At 39.2% G+C, this 10,689-nt stretch overlaps 1 protein-coding gene across 3 annotated transcripts in view; it reads left to right on the top strand.

Annotated features, from left to right (window-relative positions):
* Nucleotides 1-10,689, top strand: part of LOC142335110 (uncharacterized) — a 47,267-nt gene that overhangs the window by 11,318 nt on the left and 25,260 nt on the right. The gene's annotated exons all lie outside the window — the stretch shown is intronic.

The raw sequence follows: 10,689 nt of genomic DNA, 5'->3' as shown, positions 1-10,689 counted from the left end.
ATTCTGTTTCGCTCCCCCCCCCCCCCACTGTTTTTTATGACCCCCCCCCCCAGTTACAAATTATGGGTCTTTCCCATTATAGCCCCCCCCCCCCCCCCCCCCCCCAGCTTAGTGGTCAGATAACCTATAGCCCCCAATCATGGTAAATATACCATAATGGGGGGGGGGGGGGGCTATATTTTCATGGGGGGGGGGGCTATAATGGGAAAGACCCCAAATTATATGTTGTTATATAGCAGGTTACTATGTAAGAAATAGCACGTCCGCCTGGGGGTCATGAAAGCTGGGGGGGGGGGGGGGGGGGGGGGGGGGGCAAACGGAATAGATCCACAAAAACTATAGCCCCAATAATGGTACTTATATCATAATGGGGGCTATAATTCGGGGGGGGGGGGGGAGGGGGGGTTATAATGGGGAAAGACCCCCTATTTCGACGCCGCTAATGTTTTCTATGACACCGTTACAAATTATGCAATGTTTTATATAGCTAGCAGGTTGTGTAAAAGGTAGGTAAGTACGAAACAGTAGATCTTTAGATGTTTTGTTTTGATATGTGCCGTATTTTTCGGAACTAAATTTGTTCATATTTTTATCTTGATTCCTTAACGTGATTCCTCAGAGCCGAAATTCTCTGAGAGCTAAATGCGAACGATACAAACGTTTCTCGGATCAATCCTGCCCCCTCCCCCGTGTTTTTTATGACCGCCAGTTAGAAATTGTTATAGAGCAGATTACTATGTGAGCAATAGCGCGTTTCTCTTTATATACAGTTCAAAACAATTTCATTTTGTATTTCACAGAACATCGACAATTTTTTGTGAACGCCAGTTACCTAAAATCAAGAAAAGATATGACTTAGACACTCTGAGTCTTTCCCATTATAGCCCCACCCCCCCCCCCCAGCTTAGTGGTCAAATAATGAGCTATAATTTCTTGGAGGGGCTATAATGGGAAAGACCCGACACTCTTCAAACATCGATACTTTGAAAATCTGAAGAAAGCCCTCTGGCAGAAACGATGGCTGTTCATACTAACTTTGCGTATGCTGGTGACAAAATACCACTGCTTATGTTATTAGGATATAATCTGTTTGAGCCCCCAATGTTTTTCATGCCCCCATTTTGAAATTATCTTATTATCTTTTGTTATAAAACATGTTACTTTCAAATATTTAGAATATATGCTGAGGGCGTAAAAGTCAAATGCCTTCTTCTCTGGGTAGTTAAAGTGATTAAAACGCTGCAAGGATCCATGGTGTATGATCATTTGATTGGGATTGAACAATTTGGAGTTGATAACTTGAAGTTCTCATTTTCTATCTAACAAGGAGGCTCGTGAATGTGTGTTCGCACATGATGTTCAGACCCGAGCTCATCTACATTTTTGACTTAATTGTCAACTAATTGAAGAGATAACAAAAATAGATATTTTAGTTTAAAACAATCGTTACACAACCTATCTACTAATCGAATACAAAATGCCATGCCTCAGCGCCAACAAGATCTGACATTAAAGAGACTGCGAGACAAAAAGCAAACAACAAAATTAGCAAAAACAAAAATTTCACGGCAGAAACTGAATATCCAAATTTAAAAGCACCTAGTAACAACGTCAAAATCCAATCAGATAAAACCTTAACTACTCAAATTGTCTGTCTCCTAACTATACTGCAGATCGAAAGTTTTCATAATGAGACTAGGTAACAAGTCTACAAAGAGAACGAACAATGAGGCGAAATTCAAAAATTAAACAACATTTTTTAAACCATTAAATTGAAGTCTTAAAAATCATTAGCTTTTAGCTAAATAATCATTGATAAATTACTAAAAAATCCTTACGAAACCGAAAGCACCTGTCTTTGATTAGACTAAGCCATAGAAACGAACTCAAAAAATTGTCACCGTTTTGCGAAAACACACACTATTGCTAACATTAAAATCATTAGCTATTATCTGATTATAATGTATTTTTAAGTCAATTGTTATTTCTACTCATTCAGCTGAAGGATTTATACTGAGAGATTAAATAAGTTTACTTGGGCCACATTTGAAAACCATGGGGATCTGTTTTTATGCGATTGTTCTGAAAGAAGAGAAGAAACACAAAAATTGACCTTTCAAAAAACGTCTATAAAAACGCATATTGCCCATCAAACAAAACATCAGTGACAAGTAATATCAATAGATATGTTATTTTTGGAAATACAAGAAATTGGATGGGACCTCTCTTTGATGAAAGTAAGCTACAATTTGACAAAAAAAAACAAAAAAAGTTAAAAGTTTGAAAAATATTTAAAAATGTAAATAATAAACTGTAAGACTATCCGCTAAAAGTTGACTGTTTGTGGTAACATCATTCACTCAATCCTCAATTACAAGCTTATGAGACCTGATAGCAATCTACGGCTACCTAAAGAATAACAGCAAATTCAAGAAAAAAATTGAGCGAGAAAAGTGTCGAGGGCATTAAAAAATGAACATTTCACTAAAAACTTTTCTAATTTCAGTTAACTTTTTACAGCAATGGGATTACTCTTTTTCATCCATTCAACTTCAAAAAATTAACAAATATGGACAAATACATCATAACCACGAAATTTTTGAGAAAACTCGTTTTATCAACGACATTAAATTCATTAGCTTTAAACGGAAGCCAGTAAACACGCTGAATTACGCCTCGATGAAAAAAGTTTGTTTGCCATTCATATTTTATCAATAAGACCTTTCAAAAAGTTATTGACCATGAAAACACCAAAAAAAGACAAGCAAAAACCAAAAATTCAATACAAAATGCCAGAAGAAAGTGTCGAAGCAATTTAAATCATAAGCTCGTCTCTGAAAGTTTTGTTTATGATCCGTTGAACGTTTTCCCTAAAACAATGGGAACTATCAATTATAGGATAAAGTGATAAGATTTTGAAAGGATCCAAAAATAAAAAAAAGTACCCGGAAATTTAAAAAAAAATCTGAAAACTCGTGGCATTGAAGTTTTAAAACTAATAGGTAGAAGATAAAGCCACTAACCAGATTAATTTCGGCTGCAGTAGAAAGAAAAGAGTCCTGTCAGTACTTAGAATAACTAAGAGTTCACGAAAAAAAATAAGGATTGGTTAATGTTCAAAAGAAATTCGAAAAATTGATTTTAAAGTATTAACAGCCATTAAACTCAAAAGCTTTCAACGGAGGTCAACTACTACGCTCAGATATAACCAGATGAAAGGAAAAGGATACTTGTCATGCATAGATAAACAATAAGACATCACAATAAATCTTTTGACTATGAAAATAACAACAAAAACAGGCAACAACCTTAAATTCAGTAGAAAAGTTCGAGAAAGTGTTGAAGCCGTTTAAACCGTAAGATTTTCTCTTGAAGTTTTTATCTGTGATCCACTGAACGTCTTCTGTAAGCCAGTGGGAGCTATAAATATCAGGATAATGTGATAAGATTTCAAAAGTAACCAATAATACAAAAATGTCCAAAAACTTTTTTGAAAATTTTTATAATCTTGTGTCATTGAAGTCTTATAACCAAAAGTTAGAAGATAAAACCGCTAGCCAGATTACATTTGTTCTCAGTACGAAGGAGGAATTTAATTTTGAATTTACGTTGGACCAGCTTTTTAATGATACCACTCACATTTCTCTGCGATGAATATATCGATCGGCCAAAATTGTCTGAACAAAAAAACCATTTGAGTATATAGTTCCTCCTCCCCCCCCCACAATGGGGTCGGAACAAAAATTCTCCAGTTTTATCACAGGAGTAGAAATTGTTGGCATTTCCCATTATAACCCCCCATTATGATATATTTACTATGATAAGGTCTATCGGTTATCTGACCACTATTCGGGGGTGGGGTTTAGTTGCCAATCACAGCTATTTGAAACTGGAAATTATAGCTATAAGAAGCGTAGCTGGTTAAAATTATGTTTGAGTTGGCTGATAATGAGCAAGTAGTTTTCTATAGTTTTTGGAGAAATAGATAGTTTTGGATTGATTATATCCCCCGGTGTTCCTTGTCCACACGTAGAGAATTTGGGTCTTTCTTATTATACCCCCCAGCTTAGTGGTCAGATAACCTATAGCCTTCCCCCAATCATGGTAATTATACCATAATGAGGGGCTATAATTTCATGGGGGGGGGGGTGCGCTATAATGGGAAAGACCCCAAAATTTTGGTGATGTTAAGCACTTTAGTAATATAACACCTGCGCCTGGTAGTAAGCTGGGGGAGGGGGAAGAGGAGATAAAACAGAGGGACAGAGGAGATATACAAAGGCACACGAGCCATATATTGAACGTTAGGTGGATGGTTGCAGAAGGGAAAAACTATAAACATTACTTTTCAGTGTTCTTATCCTGCAAGGAGATAATAATTCTGGGAGATATTCTCTGACTTTTATTCCTCTCTCCCAGTTGTTTTTACTCCCACCATCACATAATGAGTTTTATAGCAGTTTATTGTGTAAAAAGAAAAATGTTACGTCTGAGAGTGCAAAAGTTATAATATACCCACTAAGCTTGCCAATCTCAAAAGGTCCAGCTTTTTTTCAACATGCTTTAAGAGTTTGATTTCAGAGTTTTTGACATAGTTATCGCGGCAGAGTAATATAGAATTTTTAACTTTCGCGTGCGTTACTCGGATCCGTTTGTACCCCCACTGTACGTTATGCGCCCCCAGTTACAGAGCACGTGAAAATCATTATGTAAAAATATGGAACGTGCGTGGGGGGGGGGGGGGGGCACAAATAACATGCGCTCTCTAAGCTGGGGGGGGGGGGCACAAACGGAATAGATCCCGTTACTCAAAAATGTTGTGTTTTACGATTGACTCAAAACCTGTTCTTTAACCCAGATTCTCGACACTCGTGCTAAGGTTACTTCAAAACTCTGGCTTGTATCTCAAACCTCTACGCGGTTCTCGATAAGTGCCAGGCTTTTCGATGATTTCATCAGAGTCACGTACTTTATGCTGATTATTTCCAAATAAAACGTATATTTCAAAGAACCTTACTTTATGTATCAGTTTGAAAGCACTAGGATTCAATTGAATTCAAGGCTGAGTTTACTGCGCGAGTTTAAATTCAGACCACGCTTTTTGACTAAAGAATTTTAAACCTTTGATTTGAAATGAATCTTGTCAGTTCTTTACTGATGTGAAATAACTATTTGAATGGTCGGATCTTGGATCTTTTCCGTTTGCGCCCTCCCCAGTACGTTATGCGCCCCCAGTTACAGAGCTCGTGTCATTACATAGTATATCATGATGTAAAAATATAGCACGTGCGTCTAGGGGTGCAAATAATATGCACCCACTGAGCTGGGCACAAACGGAAGAGATCCTAGTTTTTTGAACTTTTATTGCCCCAAAAATGTGTTCTTTTCTTTGAAAACTTCTTTGATTTTTTCATTGAAAACTTCTTTGACCGAATTATTTGCATATAACTGGTATCTGGAGATAATGTTTCGTTAAAAAATTAATCAGTGAGTTTTCAACATCCTTGAGAAAGTTTGAATTGATATGTCGTTTGAATTTATAGCTCAAGTTTGACTTAAGGCGAGTTTGGTTTTTGAGCAGTAGATATTTGTATATAAAAAACAAACATTATTTTTGTATAATTTCACAAAGGCTTGTTAAGCTCTCCAAAAACCAGCTCAACATCAGGTGAAATTGAAAAGTGTCACATCGTGTTTTGCTTTCTCATTTCTATCTTCTGGAAAACAAATTGAGGCCCTTTTTGAGCTGCGTTTCTTCTGAAAAAAAATTATTAAATGCGTGCGTTTTCTTGTTGCCAAAGTATTAATCAGGTTATCTGTAAGTGTATTCCAAAGTGCTTCAATTTTCAGCAATATACCAGAAGTTTCTCTAAGTTTATAGCATCTGATGGATCTTTTCCATTTGTGCCCCCAGCTTATTGGGCGCATATTATTTGCACCCCCAGACGCACGTTCTATATTTTTACACAATGATTTACTATGTATTGTCACGTGCTCTGTAACTGAAGGGCGCATAACGTACTGGTTGGCACAAATTCTTTTTGGTTTTTTGACATCCCTTGCATTATGTTTTTGAAACCCCAGTGGGTTGTTCTAGAGAAAACAACCGTTAAATTAGCATTTGTGATAGTTTAATTATAAAGAGCGTGTATTTTACAATAATAAGTAATCATTAAAATGACAAAAATATAAAAGGTGCTGCCATGACTTCATTTCGGAGCATGAGTATTTTTGAGATTCAGTAGGAAAAATTTAGCCCTGGGCGATGTCAATGACAGTTACCGAGTAAATGAGCAACGGTATTTGAATAGAGCGAGAAATGAGCAATCTAATAGGTCATATTTCTTAACCATTTAAATGCACACAAATTCTCTTCTAATATACGTAGAAAGCTCCGAAAAAGTTCGTTTAAAATTATTTTCGTTGAGCCTACTAATATACTGAATCGATTGCGCTCCTTTTAGGCTGAATATTTTTATGTTTCGAAAACGTATTGGTGGCCGATCTGAGCCGAAAATCAACTCAGACAAATACCTGCTAAAAAAGATCAAGCTAGGTTTGCTTGTAAGTAAACGATGCTTTTCGCCGTGATGATGCTACGAAACAGATGCCGTAAAGTTTCGATATAATGTTTTTGCCTTGATGTAAGCCGAGTATGGTTGGACAAAATAGATTGTACGTTTTGAATACAGTTGCCTTAACGCTACGATATAGACTGCTTATATAAATTAAAGTTTCTGTAGTCTGATTATTGAGATTTTTTACAGCTACATTTTTGGTGCCGCAATATTTATGTTACCGCGAAACTACGTTTCTGGTGCCGCTATATTTTCGGTACCGCTCCGCTTTCGAACCACCGTTTTGAAAGGAAACCCCAACTCGTATTAACTTAAAACGGGTTGCCAGTCTGCATTGTCAGATTCCGATACGTGAACAATCTAAAAGCAAGTCTAAATTAATGCCAAATCCTTTATGCCCCATCACTTTTCTTTGGTTATAGCTGGAGAAACTTGACTACTATTTAACCCATTTTTCGCTTTACTTTATAGATTGCGTTAGATTGGTTCTTACGCCGAAATTCTCTCTCAGCACATTTTCACTATTCCTCGTTTATTCTTACAGTCATCCACAAATTACACTCGCAGATTGGACAAGGACAATGCCGAATAGCAGAAATTCAGACATAACATGTGCAAGGGTGCCTTCATCTGGACTATAATGATGTGTTTGCACCTCAGTTGCAGTGCTATCAGTCCTACCTTATTTGATGCCCCAGATTGGACATTGGATGACACGTTTACATGTTCAGTTCTTCGCTGTTGCTACTTAGAAGAGAAGGGTTACTGCAACTAGCGGCACAAACAACTGTAAGACTCATCCAATAAAACAACATTTCTGATTGTCGTAAATTGATCAATAACCGGCAAATCTAGCTAACCCCTCTTAATTTGACTCATACTCCTTTTTTTCGGATAATTTCCCCGGTTGCCGATAACCTACCCCTAATAATTTTTTGAGTTTAAAAACCCCTGAGGCTCGGAGTTAGAGCAAAGCTTCTGAAAATCACATATCTTTTTCCGCCAGATTGTAAAGAAAAGCAAGTAGTACTATCTTGACAAGTCTCAGCAAAATAGAATATTTTTTAGAAAAGGGAGCTGAGAAACCTTTTTATATACTTAGACTTAAAATATTACAAATCTTTTTCCGCCAGATTGTAAAGAAAAGCAAATAGTATTATTTCCGCTTCCGTCCCGCCTGTTGCGTCGTCCGTTTCCTACGCGCGTTTTCGCCCGTTCCGTTTCGTTCGCCATTTCGTTGTGCGCCGTTCACCCGTCCTTCACGCCCCATCCGTTTTGTCTCCCGTTTCGTCGCGCTTTATCCCGTGTGATCGTTTGGAGTTTACTTTAATTTGAGAAATCAGACATTTTAAGATCATGGCCGAACAGCAAGAAAAATTGAAAAAGCTCTTTAATGCAAGATCTAACCTAGAGTCTGAGTTATATAACATCCAAAAGGACATCACAGATGCCATAGATCGTCAAGACAAGAGGGTTAAAATTGAACGCTTGGTCTCTAAATTGAAGTATGTCTTCAGTAAACTGGTGCAGAAGAATGAAGAACTATTTGACTTGGCCAGTAAAGCGGAGAACCCAGATTCAATTTACCCTGTCCTTGAGCAATGGTTGGATGATGTAACTAAGAACAATGATAAATTCTTGCTTGCGGCTAGAAGCTATATTGACTCAGTTTCTCACCGAGACACCGTATGTGAGGGCGTTAACCCTCAAGGGCAGTCTAAGAGAAGTTCACGTCGAACAGCATCATCAATGTCTAGCCATCGTAAACATGACTTTCTAATGGCAAAACTAAAACGCGAAGAGGCCGAGAAACAAGAACAAGCTGCCATGCGCCTCGCTAAACAAAAACACGAATTGCCATGAGAAAAAAGGGACTTGAAATACAAATGGAGCAGATGGCACTTCAAGAATTGGAGGAAGACCACCGCCAGCGTGTTGCCGCAGCTAACTTAGATGAAGCTGAATTAATGGATAATCATTCATTGTTTAGTCACCGCTCAAGTGAACTGAATTTGCTAAAAGATAGGGGATCAGACAGAAGTCAGGGACTTATTCAGGATTGGTAAATTTGTTTCCAGCAGGTAATTCAAGTGAGTTAAACTTTTCTCGTCCTGGTTCAGCGACCGCCGACCCTCTTGTTAAAGATACCCCTACTAATCCTCCAGAAAACACAAGTAATGTTGCCGATAACTTACATCATCTTGAAATGCTTTCTCAGTACACATGGCCAAGAGTTGCATTTTCTGTTGCTCAGCAGGAAGCTTTGTATCGCGAATATCTCCAGGCTCGGCTGCAGCAATCACTCAGTGATCGAAGGGTCGAGCAGGCCCACAGTCCTTCAGGAAGTGGTAAGGTGAACCCAGTGAACCAAGTACCAGTCGACGCACAAAATGTCGCACTCCCACCACTTCAGCCACCTACGCAACCTCTCCGGCCACCGACACCCGTTATGGCACCAACTAACTCCATTTTTGTACCTAATTTTTCAACAAACCCACAAGTAAATCAGTTCTTGGGTCCGAAAAGCTCCAGTGTGCCTGGTCAATTACACATGTCGATGCCTCATGTTCCGCAACTACTGAATCCTTCTCAAAGTAACATTCCACACCAAACACAAGTCCCTATTGCCCATTCCCCGCATAATATCCCTCCACTTCTAAACCCACTCGTGAACCCGCCTCCTGTATTCTCGCCTCAACAATTATATGATCCTCAGCCTTCCATGGTTCCGTCGCCCATTCCAGCGAGCGCAACAGCATACTTACCCGCGTCCAACATTCCACAACAAAACATTGTCCATTCACCTCAAACCCGCCTGGTACCGTGTCCTACAGCACAAAGACCTCCCCAGAACTGTAACCTTGATCTAAACTTGTGGAGTTTTCCTCAGAATAAACGTAAACCAGGCGACAAATAATGCTACCTTCTATAAAAATGTTCAACCGTACCTACCCCCAAGCACAGCTAACCCCGCTATCGGCCATCCCGTCTTGCAAATGAGTGCACAACATAATCCAAATAGCAACTACGCAGCAACTTGTAGCATCCCTGTTAACCCCTTTAGTACAACTACTAACATCGCACCACCCTTTGTCACGCCGGTTATAGATCCAACATACGGGCATACTGCTCCGATACCATTGTGCTGGGGTGGCCCAACGCACCCCACGCCTCCAGCGCCAGCATCCGAAAATGCAAGTTTGATTTAGGCTCTCACTGACGCCTTATCTAGCAAGAGGAATGACCCACTACCCGAATGGAAGTTGTCCCAATACAATGGGGACCCCATACAGTGGCACGAATGGTATGGTCAATTTAAAAGCGCAATTGACTCTCAGTCCTTAACTGATGATGTAAAATTGACATACCTTAAGACCCTCGTAACAGGTAAAGCTAAAACAGCTATAGCTGAGTTTGCCTACTGCGGCGCAATGTACAAAGACGCACTGAGGACCTTAGAACGTAAATTTGGCCAACCACAGGCGGTCGTAAGTGCACATTTGGACAAACTCAACAGCTTTCCACCATTGGAGATGCACAATAGCGATAACATAATTAACTACTCGGGGTGCATTTCAAGTTTTGTCGGGGTATTTAAATCGCTGTCATACGATTCGGATTTAAAGAGTGCTGCGCTTCTCAACACTGCCGTACAGAAGCTACCACCCAATATGAAGGAGTCATGGTCACTCTTCACGGTCAAAAAGCCTTGGGTGAAACCTACTCTTCTTGATTTCAACGATTGGTTAAAAGAGAAGGCCGAAGCGCACGATTTAATGAAGAATACTGCAACTAAAGCAAGGACTGAAGACACCATCAACTCAGTAACAAGATCAAAAGTTGCTTCGAAGGCATTTGCTGCAAATACGCAACACAAGAGTATCCTTAAGCCACAACTGAGATCTCCGTTAACTTCAATCTCTAGTTGCATTGTATGCAAAGGCAGCCACTGGTTGTGGGAATGCCGTGTCTTTAAGGAAAAGACCCCCACGCAGAGAGCCAAGGTCGTGGCTGAGGCAAAGCTCTGTTTCTCTTATTTGCGTGATAAACACATGTTTAGGCAATGCCCAAGTCCCCGTAAGTGAAGAAAAGATGGTTGCAACAGCTCCCA

The sequence above is a fragment of the Convolutriloba macropyga genome, chromosome 2 (assembly GCF_964194025.1).
Source record: "Convolutriloba macropyga chromosome 2, txConMacr16.3, whole genome shotgun sequence".
Lineage (NCBI taxonomy): Eukaryota > Metazoa > Xenacoelomorpha > Acoela > Convolutidae > Convolutriloba > Convolutriloba macropyga.
This window is presented reverse-complemented; position numbering and strand designations above follow the sequence as displayed.